Source organism: Neoarius graeffei, chromosome 6 (assembly GCF_027579695.1).
Source record: "Neoarius graeffei isolate fNeoGra1 chromosome 6, fNeoGra1.pri, whole genome shotgun sequence".
NCBI lineage: Eukaryota > Metazoa > Chordata > Actinopteri > Siluriformes > Ariidae > Neoarius > Neoarius graeffei.
In genome coordinates this window covers 77,422,754-77,437,610 of record NC_083574.1, presented here as the reverse complement: position 1 = coordinate 77,437,610, position 14,857 = coordinate 77,422,754, and the positions used below count along the sequence as shown (strand labels likewise).

At 45.1% G+C, this 14,857-nt stretch overlaps 1 pseudogene; it reads left to right on the top strand.

The window, feature by feature from the left end:
- Positions 1-3,248: 3,248 nt before the first annotated feature.
- On the top strand, positions 3,249-13,332 carry LOC132888328 (uncharacterized; annotated as a pseudogene).
- Positions 13,333-14,857: the final 1,525 nt, after the last annotated feature.

The following is a 14,857-nucleotide window of genomic DNA, read 5'->3' as shown; positions in this document are numbered from 1 at the left end:
ACTGTATGGGTTACTGGGAATTAAGTCTATCTGCACCAGCATTTATCACCCACAAACAGATGGCTTAGTCAAACGGTTCAATCACACCCTCAAAAACATAATTAAAAAATTTGTAAGGGAGGATGCATGCAACTGGGATAAATGGCTCAAGCCCCTGTTATTCGCAGTGTGAGAGGTCCCACAAGCCTCCACAGGGTTCTTCCCGTTTGAATTATTATACGGGCGCAAGCCACGTGGCATTCTAGATGTGCTGCGTGAAAATTGGGAGGAGGGACCTTCAACAAGTAAAAATGAAATTCAGTACATTATCGACCTGCGCGCCAAAACTCCACACCCTCACGCACTTAACCCAGGAGAATTTGCGGCAGGCCCAAGAACATCAAGTCTGTCTGTACGACAGGGGCACGTGCCTTAGGGAGTTCACACCGGGAGATAAAGTACTCGTGTTGTTGCACACGTCAAGCTCCAAATTAATCACCAGGTGGCAAGGACCTTTTGAGGTCACACGGCGAGTCAGGGACGTCGACTATGAGGTGAGGTGAACGGACAGGTGCGGGCCGTTACAGATTTACCACCTCAATCTGTTAAAACTTTGGAGTGAGGAGGTCCCTGTGGTGTTGGTGTCGGTGGTTCCAGAGAAGGCGGAGCTGGAGCCAGAGGTTCAAAAAGGAAAATTGACATCGCCCACTGCTCCGGTCCCCTGTGGAGCCCACCTCTCCCTGACCCAACTCGCGGAGATTGCCCAGTTGCAAACAGAATTTTCTGATGTGTTCTTGACCCTGCCCAGCCGCACCCACCTCATAGAACACCACATTGAGATGCCCCCGGGGGTAGTGGTGCACAGCCGCCCTTACAGACTGCCTGAACACAAAAAAGGTGGTTCGGGAAGAACTCGAGGCCATGCTCAAAATGGGCATCGTCGAGGAGTCCCACAGTGACCGGAGCAGCTGGGTGGTCTTGGTGCCCAAGGCCAACGGGTCGGTCTGGTTCTGTGTGGACTATAGAAAAGTCAACGCAGTGTCTAAATTCGATGCATATCCAATGCCTCATATTGACGAGTTGCTCAATCAACTAGGCATGGCTCATTTTCATTCAACACCGGATTTGACAAAGGGATATTGGCAGATCCCCTTGACTCCACTATCTCGAGAGAAAATGGCCTTTTCCACACCATTTGGCTTACACCAGTTCATCACACTTCCTTTTGGGCTGTTTGGGGTGCCCGCTACATTCCAGCGGCTTATGGATAGGGTCCTCTGCCCCCACGCCACCTACGTGGCTGCATACCTAGATGACATTATTTACAGTAATGACCGGCTGTGGCACCTAAAACACCTGAGGGCCGTCCTTGGGTCACTGAGGCGAGCAGGTCTCACAGCCTACCCGAAGAAGCGTGCAATTGGGTGGGTGGAAGTACGGTATCTGGGCTTCCACTTGGGCAATGGGCAGGTGCGTCCCCAAATCAACAAGACAGCAGCGATTGTGGCCTGCCCAAGGCCCAAGACCAAAAAGGGGGTGAGACAGTTCCTGGGGCTGGCTGGCTACTTTCGTAGGCTTATACCTAATTATTCGGACGTCACCAGCCAACTGACTGATCTCACTAAAAAGGGGGCACCAGATCTGGTCCAGTGGACGGAGCAATGCCAGCAGGCTTTCTCGGAGGTAAAGGCTGCACTGTATGGGGGGCCATTATTACACTCCCCTGACTTGACTCTCCCCTTTGTTTTGCAAACAGACATGTCAGACAGGGGGCTGGGGGCTGTTCTGTCTCAGGAGGTGGAGGGGGAGGACCATCCAGTGCTGTACATCAGCTGGAAGCTGTCGGTGCGCAAGGGCCACTACAGCACAATAGAAAAGGAGTGCCTCACCATCAAGTGGGCAGTCCTCACCCTCCACTACTACCTGCTGGGGTGCCCTTTCACCCTCTGTTCGGACCACATGCCCCTGCAGTGGCTCCACCGCATGAAGGATGCCAACGCGCGGATCACCCGTTGGTATCTGGCACTCCAGCCATTTAAGTTCAAGGTGGTCCACAGGCCGGGGGTGCAGAGGGTCATGGCGGACTTCCTCTCCTGTCGGGGGGGGGAGTCAGCTTCAGGCCAGATGGCTCCCTGGTCTGAGTCGGGCAGTGGAGGTATGTGGCAGCGGGGGCGTGGTCAAGTGTCATTCTGTGAATGGAGGGTGGAGTTAGGGAAGGTAAGTGGCAGATTCACTACACCTGATGGAAATTAACCAGTGTTTGTGCATCTTCCCCAGTGACCGTGCCCTATAAAGAGGACAGGGAGAGCAGAGGAAGGGAGCTCTCCCCCAACCTGGACACTTGCGTGCGTGTGTGGGTGTATGTATGACAGAGTGTATATAAAAGCTGAAAAGCTAAAATAAAAGAGTTTTTGAGAACTCAGTTCTGGCCTGCCATGCTTCTGTGCTCCACCCACCTAGAACTCTTGCTACACATGGTTTGGGCCTGTTTTGCTGCATCTGGGCCAGGATGGCTTGCCATCATTGATGGAACAATGAATTCTGAATTATACCAGCAAATTCTCAAGGAAAATATCAGGACATCTGTCCATGAACTGAATCTCAAGAGAAGGTGGGTCATGCAGCAAGGCAATGACCCTAAGCACACAAGTCATTCTACCAAAGAATGGTTAAAGGAGAATAAAGTTAATGTTTTGAAATGGCCAAGTCAAAGTCCTGATCTTAAGCCAATCAAAATGTTGTGGAAGGACCTGAAGCGAGCAGTTCATGTGAGGAAACCCACCAACATCCCAGAGCTGAAGCTGTTCTGTATGGAGGAATGGGCTAAAATTCCTCCAAGCTGGTGTGCAGAATTAATCAACAGTTACTAGAAACGTTTCGCTGCAGTTATTGCTGCACAAGGGGGTTACACCGGATACTGAAAGCAAAGGTTCACATACTTTTACCACTCACAGATATGTAATATTGGATCATTTTCCTCAATAAATAAATGACCAAGTTTTATATTTTTGTCTCATTTGTTTACCACAAATGACCATAAAGGAAAAGATCCCCAGGGGTGCCCGAAAGGGGAGGGAGAATGAGCACCCCAACCGGAGAGACACAAGGTTAATGACACAGGACAACAGACAAATGATATCACAAGTACTATGCACCTGCAGCAAGGCCTGTAAGAACATCAGGGGGTTGAAGATACAGTACATCAGGCCAGGAAAGGGTGCACAACAGGGGTAGTGGTGATACAGCGCACAGAAGCATTTTCTGGTGAGATGACAGAGGAGCTAGGCCCAGAGGCAAACCACAGTGCACAGAGCCTCCCAGTGTCGGTCACACCTACTGCCAGCACCCTACTGGCTGACCCAATGGCAAGTAGTACCCAGAGCCACCAAATACCATCAGCTGCCAGAGATGAACAGAACCGTCAGAGCCACCAAGCAGCACCTGCACCAGCTGTCCACAATGACACCAACAGTCTACTCAAGGATCCAGTGGCCCCAGTCCTCAAAGACAACCGAGTGGCATCAGTTCAATGGGGACATTGACCAGATCCTGGAGGGGATGGCTAAGGGGGATGTAGACCACTGGCTGGCTACTATGGCTACAATCATAGGTTAACATCGCAGCCGAGCGATTCAGGATGAAGGAGGCCAAGCCCGCACCGCAAGCCTATGCTCCAAACCACCGAGGAAGGAGAATCCAGCACCTCAGGGAAGAGCTCAAGGCTCTCAAGAGGCAGTATAAGAAGGCAGATGCTGTGGAGAGGGAAGGTCTGACAGATCTGTGGGCAATCCTGAGGAAGGAGCTACTAACCTTGCAGAGGGCAGAAAACCACAGGAGGAGGCATAGGGAGAGGGCAAGGAGGAGAGCTGCATTCCTGGCCAACCCTTTCAAGCTGACCAAGGAACTTCTAGGCCAGAAGAGGACTGGCCATCTTACCTGCTCAAGAGAAGCCATTAATGACCACCTTAAGAGCACCTGCAGTGATAGCAGGAGAGACCAACCCCTGGGAACGTGTGAGGCTCTCATAACTCCACCAGAGCCAACAGCAGACTTCAACCTGAAGGAGTCCAGCCTAAAGGAAGTGGAGAAAGTGGTGAAGAGAGCAAGAGCCAGTTCTGCACCAGGCCCAAGCGGAGTGCCTTACAAGTTCTACAAGAACTGCCCAAATCTACTACACCAGCTTTGGGGGACCTTGAAGGTGATCTGGAGAAGAGGGAAGATTGGGGTGTTTATTCCAAAAGAGGAGACATCTGAGAAGATTGTTCAGTTTAGGATCATCTCTCTGCTCAGTGTAGACAGCAAGATCTTCTTCAGCGTGCTGGCAAAGAGACTCACCAACTTCCTGCTGAACAACAAGTACAAACTCAATTCCAAAAAAGTTAGGACAAAGGACAAATTGTAAATAAAAACGGAATGCAATAATTTACAAATCTCAAAAACTGATATTGTATTCACAATAGAACATAGACAACATATCAAATGTTGAAAGTGAGACATTTTGAAATTTCATGCCAAATATTGGCTCATTTGAAATTCCATGACAGCAACACATTTCAAAAAAGTTGGGACAGGGGCAATAAGAGGCTGGAAAAGTTAAAGGTACAAAAAAGGAACAGCTGGAGGACCAAATTGCAACTCATTAGGTCTATTGGCAATAGGTCATTAACATGACTGGGTCTAAAAAGAGCATCTTGGAGTGGCGGCGGCTCTCAGAAGTAAAGATGGGAAGATGATCACAAATCCCCCTAATTCTGCGCCGACAAATAGTGGAGCAATATCAGAAAGGAGTTTGACAGTGTAAAATTGCAAAGAGTTTGAACATATCATCATCTACAGTGCATAATATCATCAAAAGATTCAGAGAATCTGGAAGAATCTCTGTGCGTAAGGGTCAAGGCCGGAAAACCATACTGGGTGCCCGTGATCTTCGGGCCCTTAGACGGCACTGCATCACATACAGGCATGCTTCTGTACTGGAAATCACAAAATGGGCTCAGGAATATTTCCAGAGAACATTATCTGTGAACACAATTCACCATGCCATCCACCGTTGTCAGCTAAAACTCTATAGTTCAAAGAAGAAGCCGTATCTAAACATGATCCAGAAGCACAGACGTCTTCGCTGGGCCAAGGCTCATTTAAAATGGACTGTGGCAAACTGTTCTGTGGTCAGATGAATCAAAATTTGAAGTTCTTTATGGAAATCAGGGACACCGTGTCATTCGGACTAAAGAGGAGAAGGACGACCCAAGTTGTGATCAGCGCTCAGTGCAGAAGCCTGCATCTCTGATGGTATGGGGTTGCATTAGTGCATGTGGCATGGGCAGCTTACACATCTGGAAAGACACCATCAATGCTGAAAGGTATATCCAGATTCTAGAGCAACATATGCTCCCATCCAGACGACGTCTCTTTCAGGGAAGACCTTGCATTTTCCAACATGGCAATGCCAAACCACATACTGCATCAATTACAGCATCATGGCTGCATTGAAGAAGGGTCCGGGTACTGAACTGGCCAGCCTGCAGTCCAGATCTTTCACCCATAGAAAACATTTGGCGCATCATAAAATGGAAGATACGACAAAAAAGACCCAAGACAGTTGAGCAACTAGAATCCTACATTAGATAAGAATGGGTTAACATTCCTATCCCTAAACTTGAGCAATTTGTCTCCTCAGTCCCCAGATGTTTCCAGACTGTTGTAAAGAGAAAAGGGGATGTCTCACAGTGGTAAACATGGCCTTGTCCCAACTTTTTTGAGATGTGTTGTTGTCATGAAATTTAAAATCACCTAATTTTTCTCTTTAAATGATACATTTTCTCAGTTTAGGCGGCACGGTGGTGTAGTGGTTAGCGCTGTCGCCTCACAGCAAGAAGGTCCGGGTTCGAGCCCCTTGGCCGGCGAGGGCCTTTCTGTGCGGAGTTTGCATGTTCTCCCCGTGTCCGTGTGGGTTTCCTCCGGGTGCTCCGGTTTCCCCCACAGTCCAAAGACATGCAGGTTAGGTTAACTGGTGACTCTAAATTGACCATAGGTGTGAATGTGAGTGTGAATGGTTGTCTGTGTCTATGTGTCAGCCCTGTGATGACCTGGCAACTTGTCCAGGGTGTACCCCACCTTTCGCCCGTAGTCAGCTGGGATAGGCTCCAGCTTGCCTGTGACCCTGTAGAAGGATAAAGCAGCTAGAGATAATGAGATGAGATGAGATTTTCTCAGTTTAAACATTTGATATGTCATCTATGTTGTATTCTGAATAAAATATGGAATTTTGAAACTTCCACATCATTGCATTGCGTTTTTATTTACAATTTGTACTTTGTCCCAACTTTTTTGGACTCGGGGTTGTACATTGACACCTCGGTACAGAATGGAGGCATACCAGGTGTTGCAGGCTGACTAGAGCACACGGGTGTGGTGACTCAGCTCATCAGGGAGGCGAGAGAGGGCAGAGGGGACCTGGCAGTACTGTGGCTGGATCTCACCAACGCCTACGGTTCAATACCACATAAGCTGATAGGAGTGGCACTCGACAAGCACTACGTTCCACAGAAGGTGCAATATCTCATCTTGGACTACTACAGAAAGTTCAGCCTGAGAGTATCTGCTGGTCTTACAACATCTAACTGGCACCAGCATGAAATGTGGATAATCACTGACTGCACCATCTCAGTGACCCCATTTGCCTTTGCAATGAACATGCTGGTCAAGTCAGCGGAACCAGAGTGTCGAGGCCCTCTCAACAAGTCAGGCATGAGACAGCCGCCCATGAGAGTCTTCATGGACGACATCATGGTAACAACAACAGCCATGCCCGGAGCCAGGTGGATCCTTCAGGGGTTGGCGAAGCTCATGTCTTGGGCCTGCATGAGCTTCAAACCCACCAAATCCCGTTCTTTGGTCATGAAAAAAGGGAAGGTCACAGATAGATTCTGCTTCAGGCTGGGAGAAGACCAAATTCCATTGGTTAAGGAAAAAACAGTGAAAAGCCTCGGGAAAGTCTTCAATTGTAGCCTGAAGGATACAGATTCCATCAAGGCAACCAACACCGACCTGGAGGGATGGTTGAAGGTAGTAGACAAGTCTGGTCTCCCTGGGGCGATTCAAGGTATGGGTCTACCAGCACAGGATCCTCCCAAGAATCCTCTGGCCCTTGCTCATCTACGAGGCACCTATGACTGCAGTAGAGGGATCTAAGCACAAGGTGAGCAGCTATCTCCACAGGTGGCTAGGTTTGCCAAGCAGCCTGTGCAGCATTGCTTTGTACGGGAACACCAATAAGGTCAGGCTCCCTCTCAGCTCAATTAGGGAGGAGTTCATTGTGGCTCAAGTGAGAGAACATCTGCAGTACACCAGATCAGTAGACAGCAAAGTAACCAGGGCAGGGATTGTTGTAAAGACAGGGAGGAAGTGGAAGTCAGGTGAGGCAGTGCAGCAGGCAGAAGCTCGCCTAAAGCAGAAGGTACTTTTTGGGAGCATGGCTCGTGGCAGAGCTGGGCTTGGATGTTTTCCATTGACCTGATTTAACACCGCCAGCAAGAGAGGCGAATATTGGTTCAGGAAGAGGTGCGCTCCACAGTGGAGGAAGAAAGAACATCTAGTGCAGTGGCAATGAGACAGCAGGGTGCCTGGATGAGGTGGGAACAGGCGATGGAGCGGAATGTCACCTGGCAGGACATCTGGAAGTGGAACACCCAGAGGATCAAATTTCTGATCCAGGGGGTTTACCATGTCCTCCCCAACCCTTCCAACCTCTCCAAATGGGGCAAGGTTGAAACACCAGCTTGTTCACTTTGCTCTAAAACTGGGACCCTTGAGCACATCCTAAGCAGCTGCACCAAGGCACTGGAAGAAGGTTGCTATCATTGGAGACACGACCAGGTCCTCAAATCCATCGCCGAGGCAATCAGCAAGGGGATCAGTGATGGCAGGCATACCAACACCACAGCCAGAACTATCCAGTTTGTGAAGGCAGGAGAGCAGCTAAAGAACAGACCCAAGAACTGCCCAGGAGGTCTGCTTTCCACAGCATGAGACTGGGTGATGTCAGTCGACATAGAAAGGCAGCTGAAGATTCCAGCTCATATCAACCAGACGGTGCTGAGACCAGACATCATCTTGGTGTCAAATGCCATGAAACAGCTGATCCTCTTAGAGCTGACTGTGCCTTGGGAAGAGAGGATGGAGGAGGCACAGGAGAGGAAGAGGGCAAAATATCAGGAGCTTGTAGAGGACTGCTGCAGGAATGGGTGGAGGACCAGGTGCATGCCAGTGGAGGTGGGCTGTTGGGGGTTTGCAGGCCATTCCAGTTGTTTGCGCTGAGTCCTTTTTTCCCCGCAAGTGCAGGCATTAATTACTAATCTTTTGTAACTTTTTTCTACAAATAATTTTCCAGTATCCTCTTCATTTTTATTGTACTGTCACTTTCCTTTTTGTACTTTTCACTTTCGCTTTCCTTTTTCTGTTTTTTTTCTCTCTCTCTTTTTTTTCAGAAGAACACTGAGACCGGAAGCTTTCTTTTTCTCTCCTCCTGTATAAAGACCACAAGTAGAGGCCATCCACATCGGATCTGCTTTAATATCAACAGATCTTCGGTTAAGATACGTGAATCTTTTCATCATGGCACACCTTCAGCCTGTTCAGTGTGCTGAGTGCAGGATGTTTAGTCATTCTTCCTCCGTCGCTAGCGATAGCTTTATTAGCTTTATTTGTGATAAGTGCAGATTAGTTAACTCTCTGACGGAGAAGAGTACAGTGCTAGAAGTGCATGTCCAGGCTTTAGAGAAGGTCAGTGAGCGTGAGAACAGTGTAGTTTCTGTAGGGGAAAGTCTGGATGCCCTAGGTGGAGTTAGTAATCCCCCAACTCCAGCATTAGAGCCCTTACAGCGGGGCGAATGGGTGACGGCTCGGTGGCATAAGCGTAGAGCCAAAGCTACCGCTGAGGCTCGCTCACGGGAGCACCACTCCTCTCCGCATCACATGTTGAACAGGTTTGCTCTCCTTAGTGATGCACCGGCTGAGAAACCTGAAAGAGCTCTGGTTATAGGGGACTCTATCATATGTCACATGAAATTAGCTCAGCCTTTAGGGGCACCAGCAGCTTTAGTCAGGTGTATACCAGGAGCCACAGTGCCAGACATAGCAGGTAATCTTAGGGTCCTATGCAAGCACAGGTTCTCAAAGATAGTTATCCATGCAGGAGCTAATGATATACACCTTCGTCAGTCTGAGGTTACTAAGAGTAACTTTGTAGAGGTGTTTAAATTAGCGAAGGCGATGTCTGATGCTGTAGTATGCTCTGGCCCCATCCCAATGCGGAGTGGCGATATAGCTTACAACAGGTTATGGTCGCTGAACTGCTGGCTGTCCAGGTGGTGCTCTGAAAACAGTGTGGGCTTTATAGATAATTGGGCTAATTTTGAGGGCACTACTGGCCTGTTAGGGTGGGACAGTATCCATCCCACTCAGGAAGGTGCTGCTCTCATTTCCTGCAGCATAGGTCATAGTCTCAGAACAGGCCTAGTTAATTTCTGACAATCCAGAGCCAAGGCCAGGGAGCAGAAATACAGGCTAAACCGATTGTCTGCTAGCTGCCCAGAATTGTCACTCAGGGTCCACTACATCGAGACTGTGTCTGTTCACCAAGCTCAACAAAAAGGTAGAAATTTTCAGAGAGTTTGCTCCAATAACCTAATCAATATAAAATTAGATCATACTGTCTGTACAGCTGCTGCTAGCAACTTTGATCTAAAGGTGGGGCTATTAAATATTAGATCTCTTACATCTAAAGTGCTAATGGTTAATGAACTCATTACTGATCAGGAGTTTAATGTACTTTGTTTAACTGAAACATGGATTAAGCCAAATGAATATATAGCATTAAATGAAGCGAGTCCTCCTGGATACAGTTATATACACCAGCCTCGTCAAACTGGCAGAGGAGGAGGCGTTGCGGTTATTTATAATTATTATCTAGGTGTAACACAAAAACCTGGTTATAAATTTAATACATTTGAAGTTCTTCATACTCATATAATGTATGTAGCCTCAAAAAATAAGTCTACCCAGTTAATTCCATTGCTTATTATTTACAGGCCCCCAGGGCCATATTCTGAGTTTCTTTCTGAATTTGCAGATTTTATCTCAGATCTGGTTATTTCCTTAGACAAAGCTTTAGTTGTCGGAGATTTTAATATTCACTTTCATAACCCAGAAGACCCTTTGAAAACAGCGTTTGTGTCCATTTTAGATTCAGTAGGGATTAATCAGAATGTCATAGGACCGACCCATACTGGTAATACTAACATTCAGGTTAAACATAGACAATACTTCCACAGTCTGAAGTTATCTCAGATCATTATCTCATCTCATTCAAACTATGTCTGAGTAATAATATATGCACCTTACCATGCTACTGTATTAAACGTACATTCACGTCAACTACTTCACAGAGCTTTATAAATGATCTCCCAGAGTTATCAACTTTTATTGGGTCACTGTCAGCCCCTGCAGAACTTGATCAGGCAACTGAATGCTTAGAGTCAACATTCCGCCATCCCTTAGATAATGTAGCTCCTCTAAAAAGGAAAATGGTCAGAGACAAAAAATTAGCACCCTGGTATAATGATGATGCTCGCACATTAAAACAGACCACTCAAAAATTGGAACGTAAATGGTGTCAAACAAAATTGGTAATGTTCAAATTAGCATGGAAGGAGAGCTTCCTGAAGTATAGAATAGCTCTTAGTGCTGCGAGATCAATATATCTCTCCTCCCTAATAGAAGGTAACAAAAATAATCCTAGATTCCTATTTAATACTGTAGCAAAATTAACCAGGAATAAGTCCACTATAGACACATGCACACCTGCAGTATATAATAGTAACGATTTCATGAATTTTTTTAATGACAAAATTGAGAATATCCGACAAAAAATTCAAACTACTAATTTAAGGTCAGACAATGAAAGTGACCTTGTAGTTAACTATATAACTCTATCAGATCATCAGTTAGAATGTTTTACTCCCCTTAAAGAAACTGAATTACTTTCATTAATCTCGGCATCAAAAGTCTCAACTTGCGTACTAGATCCCTTACCTACACGTCTATTCAAACAGATAATACCTGAAGTAATTGAACCGCTTCGAAAAATAATAAATTCTTCTCTTACGATTGGCTATGTACCCAAATCCTTTAAACTAGCAGTTATCAAACCCCTGATTAAAAAACCTGACCTTGATCCCTGTCAGCTGTCCAATTATAAGCCAACATCAAACCTCCCCTTTATCTCCAAGATCCTTGAAAAAGCTGTGGCACAACAGTTATGCTCATATTTACATAGGAATAACATCCATGAAATGTATCAGTCAGGATTTAGACCTAATCACAGCACAGAAACAGCTCTGGTTAAAGTAGTAAACGACCTACTGTTGGCGTCTGATCAGGGCTGTGTCTTGCTACTTGTGTTGCTTGACCTTAGTGCAGCATTTGATACCATTGATCAATCCATTCTTCTGGATAGACGAGAAAATGTTGTGGGAGTTAAGGGAATGGCCCTCTCCTGGCTCAGCTCTTATTTAACTGATCATTATCAGTATGTTGATATAAATGGTGATATTTCTAGATGTACTGAGATAAAGTTTGGTGTTCCACAAGGTTCTGTCTTGGGTCCACTGCTTTTTTCTCTATATATGTTACCTCTGGGTGATATTATTCGTAAACATTGTATTAGTTTCCACTGTTATGCTGATGACACACAGTTGTATGTTTCTGCAAAACCTGATGAGAGACACCAGCTTTATAGAATTGAGGAATGTGTTAAGGACATTAGACACTGGATGCTTATTAACTTCCTTCTGCTTAACTCTGACAAGACTGAAGTACTTGTACTAGGACCACATACAGCTAGAAGTAAGTTTTCTGATTACACAGTGACTCTGGATGGCCTTTCTGTTTCTTCACGTGCAGCAGTAAAATACCTCGGCGTGATTATTGACCCCAGTCTTTCATTTGAAACTCACATTGATAACATCACCCGGATAGCTTTCTTTCATATCAGAAATATTGCTAAGATAAGAAATTTAATGTCATTACATGACGCGGAAAAACTAGTTCATGCTTTCGTTACCTCCAGGTTGGATTATTGTAATGCCTTACTGTCTGGATGTTCCAATAAGTGCATAAACAAGCTCCAATTAGTTCAAAATGCAGCAGCAAGAGTCCTTACTGGAACTTGAAAATATGACCACATCATGCCTGTCTTATCCACACTGCACTGGCTCCCAATCAAATTTTGTATTGATTATAAAATGCTACTATTGACCTTTAAAGCACTAAATGGTCTCGCACCACAGTACCTGAGTGAACTTCTGGTCCTCTATGACCCACCACGCCTACTTAGATCAAAAGGTGCAGGCTATCTGCTGGTACCTCGTATAGTGAAGGCTACATCAGGGGGCAGAGCCTTTTCTTACAAAGCTCCACAGTTATGGAACATCCTTCCAAGTACTGTTCGGGAATCAGACACAGTCTCAGCGTTTAAGTCTAGGCTGAAAACATATCTGTTTAGTCAAGCCTTTTCTTAATGGTGTTTATGAGGTAAAGGTGTAGATCTAGAGGGTCCTCAGACATAGAGTGTTTTGGTAAACTGGGATGTATGGATGCTGTCAGTCCCCACTTGCTTGCTCACTCGAGTTTGTTGACAGTGTAGTGGCTGGCTGCTTTATGTCCTGGGGCTCCCTCATGCCTGTGTTACCTTCTGGCTCTCCCTTTTTAGTTATGCTGTCATAGTTAGTTGCCGGAGTCCCTGCTTGTACTCCGTGCAATATGTATACTGTTCCTACTTATCCAGGTGACAATTTTCCATCAATGAAGAGTTACAACATCAATGAAACTGTCTTCATGTTAAAACTGTTAATGTTATATTCATGCTGTTTGTTGTTGCCCAAATAAGGATGGGTTCCCTTTTGAGTCTGGTTCCTCTCAAGGTTTCTTCCTCATGTCATCTGAGGGAGTTTTTCCTTGCCACCATCACCACAGGCTTGCTCATTGGGGATAGATTAGGGACAAAATTAGCTCATGTTTTAAGTCGTTCAAATTCTGTAAAGCTGCTTTGCGACAATGTTTATTGTTAAAAGTGCTATACAAATAAACTTGACTTGACATTCCCTCAGCAAGGCCTATGGAATCCTGGGGATCATGGGTCAAAGCAGGAGAAGGGCCATTCACAATAATGTGGAGGCGGCAGAAAAGGCATCCAGATGGCTCTGGCTGAAGAGGGGTGACAGACCAAGACTTGATCAACCCCGGTCAGGTCACCTGGCTGAGGGTGTCTGTTGTAAGACCCGAAACACCTGATGAAGCCAGGATACAACACTGATGATGTGTCCAAGTTTGTGCATTGGAAGATGTATGTATGTATCACCTCATTGGTTTACTGGGTTCTCTTTATCTACTTTTAGGACTTGTGTGAAAATCTGATGATGTTTTAGGTCATATTTATGCAGAAATATAGAAAATTCTAAAGGGTTCACAAACTTTCAAGCACCACTGTAGATATAGGCTTGGGTGTGGAATCAGACATGGATTCAGGCATGGATGTGAGCACAGACATAGACTTGGGCTCAGGCATAGATATGGACTTGGGCCCTGGATTAGACATGGACTTGGGCTCCATCTCTGGACTAGACTTGGGCTCCAGAATAGACATGAACATGGGCTTCGGCTTGAACAGTTAGATCAATCTGCATGGGGGTATCACTTTGTGTTTGTTAGTCATAGTTGATTATGCAATGTAATACCAGGAAGCAGTGCCTCTTTGCATCTCTGCCCATAGTGTTGCAGAGGCACTCTTTTGCATTATCTCCAGTGTCGAGTTTCTGAAAGAAATCCTGACTTATTAAGGCACTACATTTATGTCATGCACACTATGCAAATTGTACAAATAATTGGGGATTAAATCAATTCCTACTCATGTTTATTATCCATAAACTAACAGGCTGGTTGAACAATTTAACCAAACACTTAAAAACATGATTCATAAGTTAATTCATCAGGATACTAGAAACTCGGAAAGGTGGCTAGACCCTCTGTTATTTACAGTGTGTGGGGTCCCGGAAGCCTCCATTGGGTTTTCCCCATTTGAATTACTGTATGGATGCAAACCCCTTGGAGTCTTAGACATCATTAGAGAAATTTGGGAGGAGGGACCTTCTCAAAGCAAAAATGAAATTCAGTATGTTCTTGACCTGAGAGCAAAACTCCACATACTGAGTCACATAAGCCAGGAGAATTTGCTCCAGGTGCAATAACATCAATCCCACCTGTACAACAGAGGGACACAGCTAAGGGAATGTGCACTGGAAGATAAAGTGCTCATTTTACTGCTCACATCAACCTCAAAATTACTCGCTAAATAGCAAGGGCCCTTTGAGGTAACATGGCAAATTGGGGAGTTGACAATGATAATAATAATCATTTATTACATTTATATACTGCTATATATGTACATACTATAGTGCTTTACAATTCAAAAATGCAAACAACAATAAACATACGATACATCAATACAATACAATAAAGTTTATTTAAATTTGAATTTAAAATAACAAATACATGCTAATATCTCAGAATATAATAAAATATACACATGAATGTAATAAAAAAGCCATAATACAATTATTAATAAAATTATATAAATAAAATATTAATCTATTTAAAAATTACAGAATAAGCAGCACTATGCTATAAAATTTAATTCCTTAATGGCAGATCTAAAATCATTAAAAGATAATTTGTGACAAGAATCAGAAAGAGAATTCCAAAGCTTAGGTCCAAAATACCTTCAGGAATGTAAACCATATTTGGTGGTACAAACAAAAGG